Consider the following 15,493-nt stretch of genomic DNA (forward strand, 5'->3'; position numbering starts at 1 on the left):
AATTTAAATCTGCTATTCTGTTGTGGCTATTTTGGCACTAAACTATTCTGAGTGCCACTGTACCCTTCTATTGCCATTATAATTTTGCCACAACTCTTCATCCATGCAAAATAATTTTAAGAGATGAAATTTTTTGTGCCCAGATTTTGATGATGGTGAAGTTCCCATAAATTTTGATGTTTATGATAATAATTTTACACTAATACAGAGCTCTTTTAGTACACCAACAGCATCTGACATCTTTTATACAACTCATCAGTGGTTTTCATATCAATTCACAGTGTATTAACAGCAATCTGGCACAAATTTTGACCATAAGTAAAAGGGAAAAATTAGTTGGTTATGGCCATGAATTAATGGGAAATTCTTTAGCCCACAGAGGTATCTGTTGCATTTCCTCTATGAGTTAAATAGTTGAAATTTTTAGGATCTGCATTTTAGTGTCACCACAAAGTAGGCATGAAAAATATGGTGTATGGTATTTTTTAATATAATTTATTGTCAAATTGGTTTCCATACAACACCCAGTGCTCATCCCAAGAAGTGCTCTCCTCAATGCCCATCACCCACTTTCCCCTCTCCCCCACCCCCCCATCAACCCTCAGTTTGTTCTCACTATTTAAGAGTCTCTTATGTTTTGCCTCCCTCCCTCTCTGTAACTTTTTTTCCCCTTCCCCACCACCATGATCTTCTGTTAGGTTTCCCAAGATCCACATAGGAGTGAAAATATATGATATCTCTCTTTCTCTGACTGACTTATTTCACTTAGCATAATACCTTATTTGGACCTCATCAAGATAAAAAAGCTTCTGCACTGCAAAGGAAACAATCAACAAAACTAAAAGGCAACCGACAGAATGGGAGAAGATATTTGCAAATGACATATTGGATAAAGGGCTAGTATCTAAAATCTATAAACAACTCACCAAACTCCACACCCGAAAAACAAGTAATCCAGTGAAGAAATGGGCAGAAGACATGAATAGACACTTTTCCAAAGAAGACATCTAGATGGCCAACAGAAACATGAAATGGTGTATGGTATTCTTATACGTGGGATGACAATCAGTGCCAATTAGCCTTCATCAAATACCACATTTCCTTTTCTTCTAATTTTTTTGAGTATAGTTGACATACAATGTTGTATCAGTTTCGTGTGTACAACACAGTGATTTACCTTCTCTATACATTATGCTATGCTCACCCTATCTACCATCTGTCACCATAAAATGCTATTACAATATCATTGACTATATTACCTAAGTTGTCACTTTTATTTCTGTGACTTATTCATTCTGTAACTGAAAGCCTATATCTCTCACTTCCCTTCACCCATTTTGCCCACCTCCCCACCTCTCTCGCCTCTAGTAAACATCAGTTTGTTCTCTGTGTTTATAGATCTGATTCTGCTTTTTTGTTGGTTTATTCATTTGTTGTTTTTTTTTTCTTAGATTCCACATATGAGTGAGATCATATGGTATTTGTCTTTCTCTGACTTACTTAACTTAGCATAATACCTCCTAGATCCATTCATGTTGTCCCAAATGTCCCAATCTCATCCTCTTAATGACTGTGTAATATTCCATTCTGTATGGAACATCTTCCTTATCCATTCATCATCAATGGATATTTAGGTTGCTTCCATATCTAAGCTATTGTAAATAATACTTCAATAAACCTAGGGGTGTGTATATTTTTGAATTAGTGTTTTCATTTTCTTTGGCTAAATATCCAGTAATGGAATTATTGGATCATATGGTATTTCTATTTTTAATTTTTGAAGAATCCCCATACTGTTTTCCACATTGGGTATACCAATTTGCATTTTCACCAACAGTGCATGAGGGCTCATTTTTCTCCACATCCTTACCTGCACTTTTTATTTCTTGTCTTTCTAAATTTAGCCATCCTGATATGTATAAGGTGATATCTCACTGTGCTTTGATTTCCATTTCCTGGAGGATTAGTGATGTTGGGCATCTTTTCATGTGTCTGTTGGCCATCCATATGTATTCTTCACAAAAATGTCTATTCAAGTCTTCTGCCCATTTTTTGATTGGATTGTTTGTTCTTTGCTGTTGAGGTGTATAAGTTCTTTATATATTTTGGATAGTAACCTCTTATTAGATATAACATCTGCAAATATCTTCTCCCATTCAGGTTGCCTTTTTGTTTTGTTGATAGTTTCCCTCACTGTGCAAAGCTTTTTATTTTGATATAGTCCCAATAGTTTATTTTTGCTTTTGTTTCCCTTGCCTTAGAAGATAGATCTACAAAAATGTTGCTATGGCCTATATCAGAGAAATTATTACCTGTGTTCTCTTCTAGGATTTTTATGGTTCCAGGTTTCACATTTCGGTCTTTAATCTATTTTCAGTTTATTTTTGTGTATGGAATTAGAAAGTGGTCCAGTTTCACTCTTTTGCTCATAGCTGTCCAGTTTTCCCAGCACCATTTTTTAAAGAGATTATCTTTTCTTCATTGTATATTCTTTCTTCCTTTTTCATACATTAATGGAGCATATAAGTTTATTTTGGGGCTCTCTATTCTGTTCCGTTGAGCTATGTATCTGTTTTTGTACCAGTACCATTCTGTTTTGATTACTATAGTTTTGTAGTATATTTTGAAGTCTGGAATCGTGATACTCCCGGTTTTGTTTTTCTTTTCACGATTGCTTTGGCTATTCATGGTCTTTTATGGTTCCATACAACTTTTAGTATTATTTGTTCTACTGTGAAAAATGCTGTTGGTATTTTGACAGGGATTGCACTGACTATAGATTTCTTTGCATAATATGGACACTTTTACAATATTAATTTTTTTAATCCATGAGCATAGAATATCTTTTCCTTTATTTGTGTCATCTTTAATTTCCTTTATCAGTGCCTTATAGTTTTCAGAGTACAAGTCTTTCACCTCCTTGGGTAAGTTTATTCCTAGGTATCTTACTCTTTTTGGTGCAATTATAAATGAAACTTTTCTCAATTTATCTTTTTGCTATTTTATTATTAGTGTATAAAAATACAACAGATTTCCGGGTATTAATTTTGTATCCTGCAACTTCAGTTAATTCATTTATTTCTTGTAGTAGTTTTCTGGTATAGTCTTCAGGGCTTTCTATGTATAGTATCATGTCATCTGCAAATAGTGACAGTTTAGCTTCTTCTTTACCAATATGGATACCTCTCATTTCTTTTTCTTATGTGATTGCTGTGGCTATGACTTCCAGTACAATGCTTAATAAAATTGGTGAGAGTGGACATCCTTGCCTCATTCCCAATCTTAGAGGAAAAGCTCTCAGTTTTTCACCATTAAGTATGATGCTAGCTGTGGGTTTTTCATGTATGGCCTTTATTACATTGAGGTATGTTCTCTCTAAACCCACTTTGTTAAGAGTTTTTTTTATCATGAATGGATGTTGGATCTTGTCAAATGCCTTTTCTCCATCTATGGAGATGAACATATGATTTTTATACTATTTTTTGTTGATGTGGTGCAAATACCAGATTTCTTTATTAGTGCAATAACACTAGGCTATGGTATCAAATATAATCCAAATTTCCATGTACTTAACACATCATAAGTTTATTTCTTGTTCATATAATAGTGAAAAGTGAGCATATCTGTTTTTACTGACAGCTTTCCTCCATGCAGTATTGCAAGGACTTAGGCCCCTGCTAATCTGTGTCTCTGTCATCTTCAAGATCTTACTATTTGCATCTAGCCAATGAAAAAAGGGAAAGAGGATAGAAAAGTCATCCATTTCATAAAAGCCTTAACTCTAAAGTGAAATACATAATTTTCATTCCCATTCCAAATAATTAATCAATGGCCACAAGAAGCAATGAATTCTGGAAAATACAGTTTCTGACTGGTCAGCTACCATTCAGCAACACCTGAAGGAATATAAATTGTGCTGCCCAGCATGGTGGTTAATCCAGAGATGGCTCCAAATGAACAATTCTTCACATTACTCATGAATTTGGGTAGGCCCTACCCATAGCAAATCTGGGATGCTCTGTGTCTTGTTTTAATCAACAGAATACAGAAGTGACCCTGTACCTGTTCTGAAACAAAACCTTAAGAATGCCTTACTGCTTCTGCTTTTGTGCTCTCGGATGTACTGAGCCACCATGTAAGAAGTCCAGCAACCACGATGATGAGACCACATGAAAAGGCCATGTGGAGAATGGGTGACCTAGATGTTCCGTCAGCCCAGCCAAGCCCAGCCTTCAGCAATACCCATCAAGGTATCAGACTATGTAAGTTAAAACAGCTTGGATAATTTAGCCTCAACCATCATCTGACTGCAGTCATGTGACAGAAGCCAAGAAAGTCCAGCAGAAAAATCACTAGACTGAGCCTAATCAATCTACAGAGCCATGTGAAATAATATGACTATTGTGCTAAGTCACTGAATAGGGGTAGTTTGTTATACAGCAATAGGTAATTGAAACACACAGCTAAGCTATCTTTGCTACTATTTCCAGACAAATGACCGTCCTTTACTTGAAACGTTTTTCCTGACAAAGACCAAAGACCATATTTTTCTCAAGAGAGAATAAAAAAAACTCTTCCTCCCCAGAGTAAAGCTTCAGTATCACACAAAAGTACCAAAATACCCATGGCATCCAATGGCCACACCAAAATGTCCTTCTTTGGAGGGTCAGGCAGTTTTCTTTGGGAGGAGAGGGTCCTATTGATATTTTCTAGTACTACTTCACAGGTAGCTGAGTAAATTGCTTACTTGTAAGCCCAGTGAAGGAAAAAAGCAGCAGGGAAGAGAGAGAGAAAAGAGAAAACAGGAGAAGAAGTAAGAAAGGGGGGAAGGAGAAAAGGACAGAGAGAGATCTCATGAATTGCCATGCAAATCTCCTGAGGAAGAAAAAGAAAAAAGAAAACCAAAGAAGAAAAGAGCTACCTATTGAGTCAAGAAGATGAAAGAAACTTAATGTCATGTTATGTAGTTCAACATGGGAGAGTAAAAGAAAGAGAAATAGTGTATTTTATTTATCTCCGTGCAGCCTGAGTTATAGTAATCTGAACCGAGTATGACATACACATTTCTCTGTAGTGTGTAATAATTTCCAGTAAGTATGCTCAATTTTGAGGGAATTTTCCTATTGAAACTCTTTTAAGCCTGTTTAGCATTTCTCTGTAGCCTACTACATGTTTGCCACAAATCTGAAACAGTAGAGCAGCTTCAGTTAAAATTCAAAGATTGACGATAATCCATGCATTGAAATCCCACAGCACCAGGATGAACCCTATGTGAAAAGTCCTACACTATACTCTGATAGGAAAAGCCCTATCAGACTAACATTATCTTGATGAATTACCAAGGTAGTTCAAATGTCTGGACTTCAATGTTCTAGACTCTGAAATTTGATTTTATCTTGTATTAGCCCACCTGAAATGGAATGGATTCATCTCCCCAGGGCAAAGCCACATTAAGCAAATCCACAGATACTGACTTATAAAACCAGAGGCCAATATACTAATTTATAAGGAATAATATGATTATCACTAGTACATCTTTTGTTAAGCTTCTACCACTAACAACCCAAACAGCTTTTGTACATACACATTCTTTCATTTGATGTGTTACTATCAAGCTACATTCAAGTCCTGCTGACCCGTGAATCACTGCATTACTTTAAGGTGACTTTGTATGCCATATCTCCTTTATTCAAAGGCACCTCTGATTGAAATGTACGATTGATTCAATAACAGCTCCTAGGAAATAAAAGAAACACTACATAGAATGTACACACTGTAAATGGCATGCAAACTTTCAGCTACATTATTTATACCTCACACTAGGTAAAGGGTTATTGGTTATATTTACCCAGTACATACTATGCACCAGATGTTTTATAAGGCTCTAAGCGTACAATATTGAGCAAGAATTTGCATGACCTCTGCCATCATGAAATTTATATCCTAGTGGGTGAGTTAGACATTATATCAATCACAATGTAGAGTAAGAAACTATAGTAAATGCCACAAAGGAAGCCAATGGAATGCTATGAAACATAAATTGACTGAATGGAGGCATAGACAAGTAAGCTATGGCCTAAAAGATAGGTAAGAGCCAGTGAGTAAAGAGCGTTTCTAAAATATGTTCTCCACAAAACTCCTGAGGCAGGAACTGGTCACCTTGAAGGAACTGAGAAGCAGCCAGTTTAAATGGACCAGAAAGGGCATGGAGGAGAGGATGGGAGTTAAAATGACCACAGGATAACTATGTAGGGATTTTGAGGGACTTTGGCTTTTAAAAACACTGAGTGAAAAAAAAAAAAATAAATAAAATAATAAAAAAAAAAATAAATAAATAAAAACACTGAGTGAAATCAAGAGCCATGGCAGAGATCTGAGAAGAGAAGTAACACGATCCTGACTGCAGTTGCTAAAGAATCCCTTGGCTACTCCATGCATGTTAGACTGAAGGGGCACAAATGAGGAAAAAGAAGTTTAGTGAGGAGGCCATTGCAGTAACTGTAAAAGAGATGATGATGGCTTAGAATATAAGGTTGAAAGAAGGTTAAGATGTGGCATGGATTTAAGATAGTTTCAGGAAGAAGTGACAAGCCAATATCCACTCAACTGATGCTAGAGGAAAATACTTGCTCAATCTTAACTAGTACCTTAGCTTCAATCCACTACTTGCAGCCTTGCAATTAGCAGGCATTCAAGAAATATTTATTGAGTTGAATCTCCTGAATATTAGGATCTACCCTTATAGCAGCACGCCTTCCTCACAAATCTAGGCTTAATGGCTTAGTGAAGGGTAGTGGGCAGAGAAGGCAGGAAAAATCTTTTCCTCCTTTTTCTTTCTCTCTTTCCTTCTTTCTTTCTTTCTTTGAGAGAAGGCACAAATGAGCGAGGGGCAGAAAGATAGGGAAAGAAAGAGAGAAAATCCCACAAGGGGCAGAGAGAGAGAGAGAGAGAGAGAGAAGTGGAACTCGTGCTCACCCAATGTGGGACATGAACTCACGAACCGTGAGATCATGACCTGAGCCCAAGTCAGATGCTTAACTGACTGAGCCACCCAGAAGCACCCCCCTCTCCTTTTTCAAGGTACTGAAGTGAAAAGAGGGGCCTGTCCAGAGTTTTTCTGCTATCAAGTCTATCAAATTGTCTGGTATCATTTGTGTAGCAGAAGGGACTATGATGCCCCACTGGATCCCTCCCCAAAAAGCCAAACACATACTTCACAACACAGACCATAATGTTTCTCAAGGCAAAACGCGTCGCATCGGGATAACAAGCACATTTTTTTAGTGTCTCAAATTATCTAACTCTGGTCAAGACTTAACTACTTACTCTCTTGACTTAATATACCAAATATGCAAATATGCTGCCCCCATCACTTCGAAATCCCTCTAAATTTTATCTTCAGTCAAGCATTTCCTGCATTCCTATTTTATGCCTGTGGTGCAAGATGAACAAGACACAGTCCTACTCTTTCAGAACTTGGAATCTATGAGGGTTAGAAAGTATGCTGCCCTTATCAATATTAACTGCAGTTTATAGGTTTTATTACAAGGCTGTGATCTTTTTCACTTGCTTTCTCTCAAGGATTGCCAAGGGTCTGGTATTGAACTCTACTCTGGTATTTTAACTTGCTCCCCAATAAAATGAAACATGTAAAACCTAACTTCTAAAGTTCATTTACCAGTATGATTTTAGATTTGCTTTGTCTTAATTTCTGATTGACATTTCTTCAGCAGGGGCTTTTGGTTTCTTACTCAGTTGAGTAATTCATGACGTACAAGCAAACATTTGAGAGGTCCTTATTTTAAAGGACCTGCCATCCCTTTTGTAATGAGAGAAATCCTTTTTTTAGGTGACTACTTTCATCTTCATAATGCACTTTCTTCCAGCCAGCAATTAGCCAGACTTTTACCCCCCACTTCTCTTTATCATTTACTCAGGAAGCCTGCATAAAGAGCAATTAATTGGGTTAACCCATTCCTCCTGAGAGCCCAGAGACAGCTACAAACCATGAAAGCCAACTCATGGCTTGTGAGTGGTGGGGCACCTCCATGAAGGACACCTGTGGCAACCTCTTAGGCATAGAGCCCAAATCACTTCCTTTAATGTTTCCAATTCATGTTTTCTTGCTATTTTAGACTTTTTCCTTCTAAACCAGTTATATCTCTTACAGAATTTATGTTCTGAGTTTCCAAATTTTTTCTGCCTCTTCCAGTTTTCCTTTTGATTTCTCAAAGAAACATCTCCAGTAAGTGGATGTAAGACAAAAATAACAAACATACCTTCCTAGAAGTGCCTGCGCTCTTGGCAATAACAGACTGGCAGTGGATGGAAACATGCTTTGGAAACTGTTAAGCCCTAAAATAATGTACGTGCTTATTACAATGACAATGATTATAATGATGAAGGCAGCAACACGGTCCTGACATCATTGCTGATCGCAAAACCCCACCTTTCCTTCATTGAATGTCCATCACATCCTTACTAAGGCTTTGAAAACAAAGCAGTACAACCATTGGACCAATACTACTTTAAACAAGTCAGTGAAAATACACTGCTATATACCACTCACGCTGTTTCTAATCACACAGTGTATGCTACACTCTGTCAGCTGCATACAAACCTGAGAATTGAGAATGTCTGACTCTTGTAACTGACCTTGATAACTTACATACACTCCTAAAACCAAAGTTCTGTACAAATCACAACAAATGAATAGAATTATCAAGCAGAACTACTAAATCATACCTCTATATCAAACCAGGTTGAGAGGGCATTCATTTGTTTCACAACATGTTTTCCTATTTCAGCTAAAAAGCAATTTCATAACAGCCCTCTCTTATGGGTGCTATCATAGTGAACGCTCTTCTGCCATTCCTGGAAGCCAAATCCTGTACTTCTGAGTGTGTGAAAAATGGAGATGGTAAAATGCACTTCCCAAGTGTGCAATTAGATCACCTGCCCTTGCTTTCTCACATGAGTGTCCCAGCAAGTCAAAATGAATCCTCTTGAAGATAAGCCATATAGTACTTTCTGTTTTCTATCAGACAGTTTGCATGTCTGCAAAGTTGGGAATAGGGTTTGTTCTCCAAGGATGAGAACATTTCCTTTGTGGTTTCAGCGAATGGAATGCCAAGCGTGAACAGAGAAGGATCTATAAGAGTAGTAAGAGTCTGATAAATGTGTTGAAATAATGCAAAAGAATTTCACAGGAACAGATTTATGGTTCCTCTTCTGGACAGGAATAACTATGGACAATTCAACATTCAAATTCAAAATCATTTACTGAACCCCATGCTAGGTGCCATGCACTGTGCTGGGATCAGGAATGCCTACATCATTTACAGATCCCAGGGCAAAATGAAGATGAAAGGCCACTTTTTCAAAATCATTATGAATTTGAAGACGGTGACAGCAGAGCATTAAACCTCGTGAGAGACTCCTCTATGTGTAGGATGCTGTGTGACCGTAAAGATCATACACTCGGACTGGGGTTCTGTAAGAGTATAGAGAGGGAGTGAGGAAAACTGACTTGGCTCTGTCCATGGGTTTCAGGCAAGGTTGCTCAAGGGAGGTAGTAACTAAGCAGGATCTTGAGGAGGAGGCTTTCTCTAGAGAAAGAAAGGAAGAGGACCCTGGGAATAGAGAGGCATTCTACAAAGAGGGAACAGCATTTAAACATTCATTTACCAGATACTGAGCTCCTACTTTGTTCTAGACACTATGAGGACCCAAAGATGAAAAACAGCTCCTGCTCTCCAGGAATTTATAGGCTAGTAGAGAAAACACACAGAAAACACAAGCCTATATGGAGGCTACTACAGACTGAATGTTTGTCTCTCCCCGAAATTCATATGTTGAAACCACATCTCCAGTGTGATAGTGTTTGCAAGTAGGGCCTTTGGAAGATGAATACATCATGAAGGTCAAGCTCTCATGAGCGGGATCCGTGGTCTTATAAGAGATTCCAGAGACCTCCCTTGTCTCTTCTGCCATGTGAGGACACAGCAAGAAGACAGCCATCTATGAACAGGGAAGAGTGTTTTCATCAGATACCAGCACTTTGACCTTGAACTTCCCAGTCTCCAGAACTGTAAGAAATACGTATTTGCTATTTATGCCACCCGGTCTATGGTATTTTTGTTGTAGCAGCCCATACGGACTGAGACATTCATCCATTCGTTTGATAAATATTGAGCATCAACTGTGGGCCAAGTACTGGGATAGGTACCTGGGGTACCATTGTAAATATCTAGACTTGGTCCTAGAGTCTATTGAGAAAATAGAGCAAGCAATTTAGCAAGCAATGATAATGAAGTATATGTGCTATGATTGGAGAATCCAGAAAAAAACATCTTAATCCAGTGATGGTAGGCATGGAATGGGAAATTAAGGAATGCTTCCTACAAGAGCTGGGAGAGGGGAGTTGTTAATCATGTTTTAAAATGTAGACTTTATTCTAAGGACAATGGGAAACCTTGAAACTTTCAAATAGGGGTAGGACATAATGATTTTTAAATCATTCTGGCTACTATGTGGATTGACAGGGAAAAGCACAGTATACTTGAGGAATATTCTGAAGGGGAAAAAATGCACATTTCTATCTTCCAATTAACCACTAAGCAAAAATGGCCTCTCTCTATAATCTGCTAAGAAAAAAGCATCACCGTGGCGCTTGGGTGGCTCAGTCGGTTAAGCGTCCGACTTTGGCTCAGTTCATGATCTCAGTTTGTGAGTTCAAGGCCTGCGTCAGGCTCTGTGCTGACAGCTCAGATCCAGGAGCCTGCTTCAGATTCTGTGTCTCCTCTTCTCTCTACCCCTCCCATGCTCATGCTCTGTTTCTCAATAATAAATGTTAAAAGAATATATAGAAAAAAGTATCACCTATGACTTTGTGTCATATTAGCCAGGCTTGGACAAAAAGAATGGCTGTGTGTGTGTGATGTAACAAACCTTATGGTATCATCAAAACTCATCATTAGCTCTTTCAAAATGCAGGCATTTTGCCAGATTCATAAGTGATTACAATGCACATGCTGAAATAAACATGGTGCCCAGATAGGTTGTAGACTAGATCCAGTCATTCTTCAGCAAGGGACCAGGTTTCTTATTTTTGTTTTCACAAGTACAGTCTTTGACAGAAAATGGGTGCTCAATAAATGCTTGCTGGCAAATTCATCTGCTTGGCATTTAAGAACACTGCTCCAAATGATTTGATGTAAGATTACATGGTCATGCTTGCAAGCTATTTCTACATCTCCGTTATCTAACACAACAGGAGAATGTCTGCCATGATATTTGAACAATGTTTTCAAAGAAATTGTTCATGAGAATCTCCTTTTAAATCAGTGACAGACGTGCATTTGGCAACATTATTTATTAACAGTCTTTGTGAAGAGATAATATGGTTTGTGATGTGACTGCTGTCAGGACCGGGATAGGGTAGAATTGTAGTAAAACACCCCTAAGAACTTAGAAATGGGGAAAATAAGGCTACCCTCTGAGTTAAACTTTAAAATCAAAACATAATGAATCACAGCAGGGATATGCAATCACCTTTACAATACAGAAGACCTCCCAAGCCTGCAGGACTATACAATAACCGGAATGAACCCGTTAACATGACTAAAGAATGTGTTAGTCAGAAGAGGACTTGGTTACCTAGGAAATCAGGAAGACATTAAGAGTAGGTGAGGCAGGGGTGCCTGAGTGGCTCAGTAGGTTGAGTGTCTGACTCTTGATTTCAGCTCAGGTCACGATCTCATGATTCATGAGATCAAGCCCTGTTTCAGGTTCCATGCTGTCCACAAGCATTGGGATTCTCTCTCCCTCTCTCTCTCTGCCCTTCCCCCACTTGTTTCTCTCTTTGTGTATCTCTCAAAAAATAAAATAAAAATAAACATTAATAAAAAAGAGTAGGTGAGGCAAATGTTAGCTGGATCATCCAAACTCTGTCACAAGCTAAGACTTTCTAACCCCATCAACAAGGCCATCCAGGCCACCCTTGCAGTGAACATGAATGCCTGAAAGCATTATTCATTCAATTCACATAACTCATCCACTAGGTTTTGGTTCCATTCTCACCATGTAACTTTCTGATTCTGGTCTACTTCCCCTGGAGACTGGCCTATAGCTGCCATTCTCAACCTTGTTTGCAAATTGGAATTGCCTTAGGAACTTTAAAAAAATACAGATGTCTCGGTCCTACCCCAGAGATTCTAATTTAATTTGCAAAATGATCTAGTTTAATCTGCAAAATGACCTGGGATGAGGATTTTAAAAACTCCCCAGGTTATTCTAATATGCGACCAGGGATGTGAATCACTGAGTTAAGAAAAAAGAATATGTGCTTCTACAAACTTAAGGTACTCGAAGTATACACTGTGACAGGTGGCAGGTATGAATTACTATCCACAAACTCAGAAGTATGGTAAAAAAAACTTTACTTTTTTCCATAGCTATGATTAATTGCTATTTTGAATCCCAGGTGGGAGTATTTAATCTTGGTTGCATCCCTTTCTCCTGAGTTGCTAAATTGGTGAGAACATAATAGCATGATTGGTTCAGTCTTGTCCTTGGTCTCATGTTCCTCACTCACATCCACTGAGCCATCTTCATTTCCAACTGGCCTTTGGTCCTCCCTCTGTCCACACAGATCACTGCCACATCCTCCTTGCCCTGACCACAAGACTTCTTCAGGTTTACCATTTCTCTGTGCCAGGTCTGTGTATCTCCCATGTACTCAATAAACATTCTCCTGCTCCTGCACTGCACTGGACTCTGGACTCTGGACAGTCTATGAGGCTGTCTCAAGCCCACCCACTAGCCATACCATTCAGACATTTCTATCTTGGCGTGTCATTGATTCACTGGACTCTATCTGGGAAAAGGGAGTGGAAAGTGCAGGTCCTCTCTGCTCTCCAATAACCCAAAATTATTTACAATGACAACTGTGCTCCTCTACCTGGAGGACTCAACCTAAAGAGGCAAGCATAAGGCCACTTACTCAAAGAACCCACCAAAATCGAAACTCTGGCTTCACACTGACTTCCTGTCCCTCAGTCTGAAGAATCCTTAGCTGAGGCAAATAGTACTCTCATCACAGCCAAATTTAGGGTTCACTGTTGCTGCTCTGGTACTTACTTCCCACCCACCACCCTCCCCAGGGCTAGACTTTTTGAAACTCAAAAGCCAAGAATAAATTTCTCCAACCTAGTCTGTCATCTTTCCCCTAAAGCAAAGAATGGTACAGCTGGAGCAAACAAAATGAAGAGGAGAGGGAATGTTGAAAATACCAGAAAAATAAGCTAAGGTTAATTGTTCAAAAATATTATCTTGTCATACCATTAACAGTTCTCATTAAAGAAAGCAGGGGCGCCTGGGTGGCCCAGTTGGTTAAGCGTCTCACTTCAGCTCAGATCATGATCTCGTGGTTCATGAGTTTGAGCCCTGCGTTGGGCTCTGTGCTGACAGCTCAGAGCCTGGAACCTACTTTGGATTCTGTGTCTCCCTCTCTCTCTGCCCCTCCCCCACTTGTACACTGTCTCTCTCAAAAATAAGCATTAAAAAATAAAGAAAGGACATTTAGGCTCTTTCCATAATTTGTCTATTGTTGAGAGTGCTGCTATAAACATTGGGGTACAAGTGCCCCTATGCATCAGCACTTCTGTATCCCTTGGGTAAATTCCTAGCAGCACTATTGCTGGGTCATAGGGTAGATCTATTTTTAATTTTTTGAGGAACCTCCACACTGTTTTCCAGAGTGGCTGCACCAGTTTGCATTCCCACCAACAACGCAAGAGGGTTCCCATTTCTCCACATCCTCTCCAGCATCTATAGTCTCCCGATTTGTTCAGAGCCTAAATGTCCATCAACTGATGAATGGATAAAGACATTGTGGTTTATATACACAATGGAATACTACTTGGAAATGAGAAAGAATGAAATATGGCCTTTTGTAGCAATGTGGGTGGAACTGGAGAGTGTTATGCTAAGTGAAATAAGTCAGGCAGAGAAAGACAGATACAATACGTTTTCACTCATATGTGGATTCTGAGAAACTTAACAGAAGACCACGGGGGAGGGGAAAAGGGGAAAAAAAGTTACAGAGAGGGAAGGAGGCAAACCATAAGAGACTCTTAAATACTAAGAATAAACTGAGGGCTGATGGGGGGTGGGAGGGAGGGGTGGGTGGGTGATGGGCATTGAGGAGGGTACCTGTTGGGATGAGCACTGGGTGTTGTATGGAAACCAATTTGACAATGAATTTCATATTAAAAAAATAAAGAAAGGAATTTAAATTATAATTTGGACTTTCCTGGCAGTGTACCTACAGTGATTCTTAACCTTTACATCATTCATAGACCTCTTTAGGAATCTACTAGAACTATAGACCCTCCCTCAAGAAAAATGCAATAGACATATATTTTGCATACCATTTTCAGATGTTCTATGATCATCTGAACCCCAAGACGCCAGATTAAGAAGTGCCAACCTAAGGGAAAAGAATATGTTGGTCATGCCATTCCATATTTTCACTCCTGTGAAGATTATTTCTCATTGTATATTAGTAACTGCTCATTCTGGCTTTATACATCAGTCTTATGAACTTGGTTACTGTGAGTTCAGCTCTGAGGACTGAATTTGCTCTCAGTGAGTTAACTAAGCATGTTCCTGTGCTTGCAAGATTGACAGATGGCACTGGACTAATGCCAAACACTGTAAAGCCTCCTGTGTTAGAACAACAGCCTTGCCTCCAGCACACATAATTTTCCTCTCATTTGAATTTTTAATGAATGAAGCATCTTATCCCCATGGCAAAGCCACCTAGCACCAAGGATGCATAGAGCACTGCTATGTGTCAAAGACCGTGCTAGAGAAAATAGTCATGGCCCTCAAGGAGTTTACAATCTAACATAGTAGGAAAAAATAAACTACAGTCCATCTAGGACACAGCTTGGCCAACTACAGCCTATAAGCAACATACAGCCCAGCACTGCTTATTTTTGTAATACACTTTTATTGAAACACGGCCACACCCCTTCATTTACACGTTGTCTGTGGCTGTTTTCATGCTACAAGGCAGAGCTGAGTGGTTGCAACAGAGACCATATGGCCTGCAAAGCCTCAAATATTTACTATCTAGCCTTTTACAGAAAAAAAAAAAAAAGTTGCTGACATCAGCCCCAGAGCCATGCTTCTCCGACTTTCATGAGCCTATGACTCACCTAGGGAATATTGTTGAAATGTAGATTCTGAGTCAGTGGGTCTGAAGTGGGAGCAGACATTCTACATTTCTGACAAGCTCTCAGATAACATCCGTGCTGCTAGTCCAAAGACCACCCCTTGGGTAGTGAGGATTTAGAACTCTGAACTGCTTGTTGGGTTCTTCACTGAAGAGTTCCCCTGTGTCTGAGGAAGTTCCGTAAGGAGATTTTCTCATCTTTACAATAGGGCAAAACATTTACCTTGCACAGTTGTTGATTATATACAAAAT

Source organism: Neofelis nebulosa, chromosome X, assembly GCF_028018385.1.
Source record: "Neofelis nebulosa isolate mNeoNeb1 chromosome X, mNeoNeb1.pri, whole genome shotgun sequence".
In the NCBI taxonomy this organism is placed as follows: Eukaryota; Metazoa; Chordata; class Mammalia; order Carnivora; family Felidae; genus Neofelis; species Neofelis nebulosa.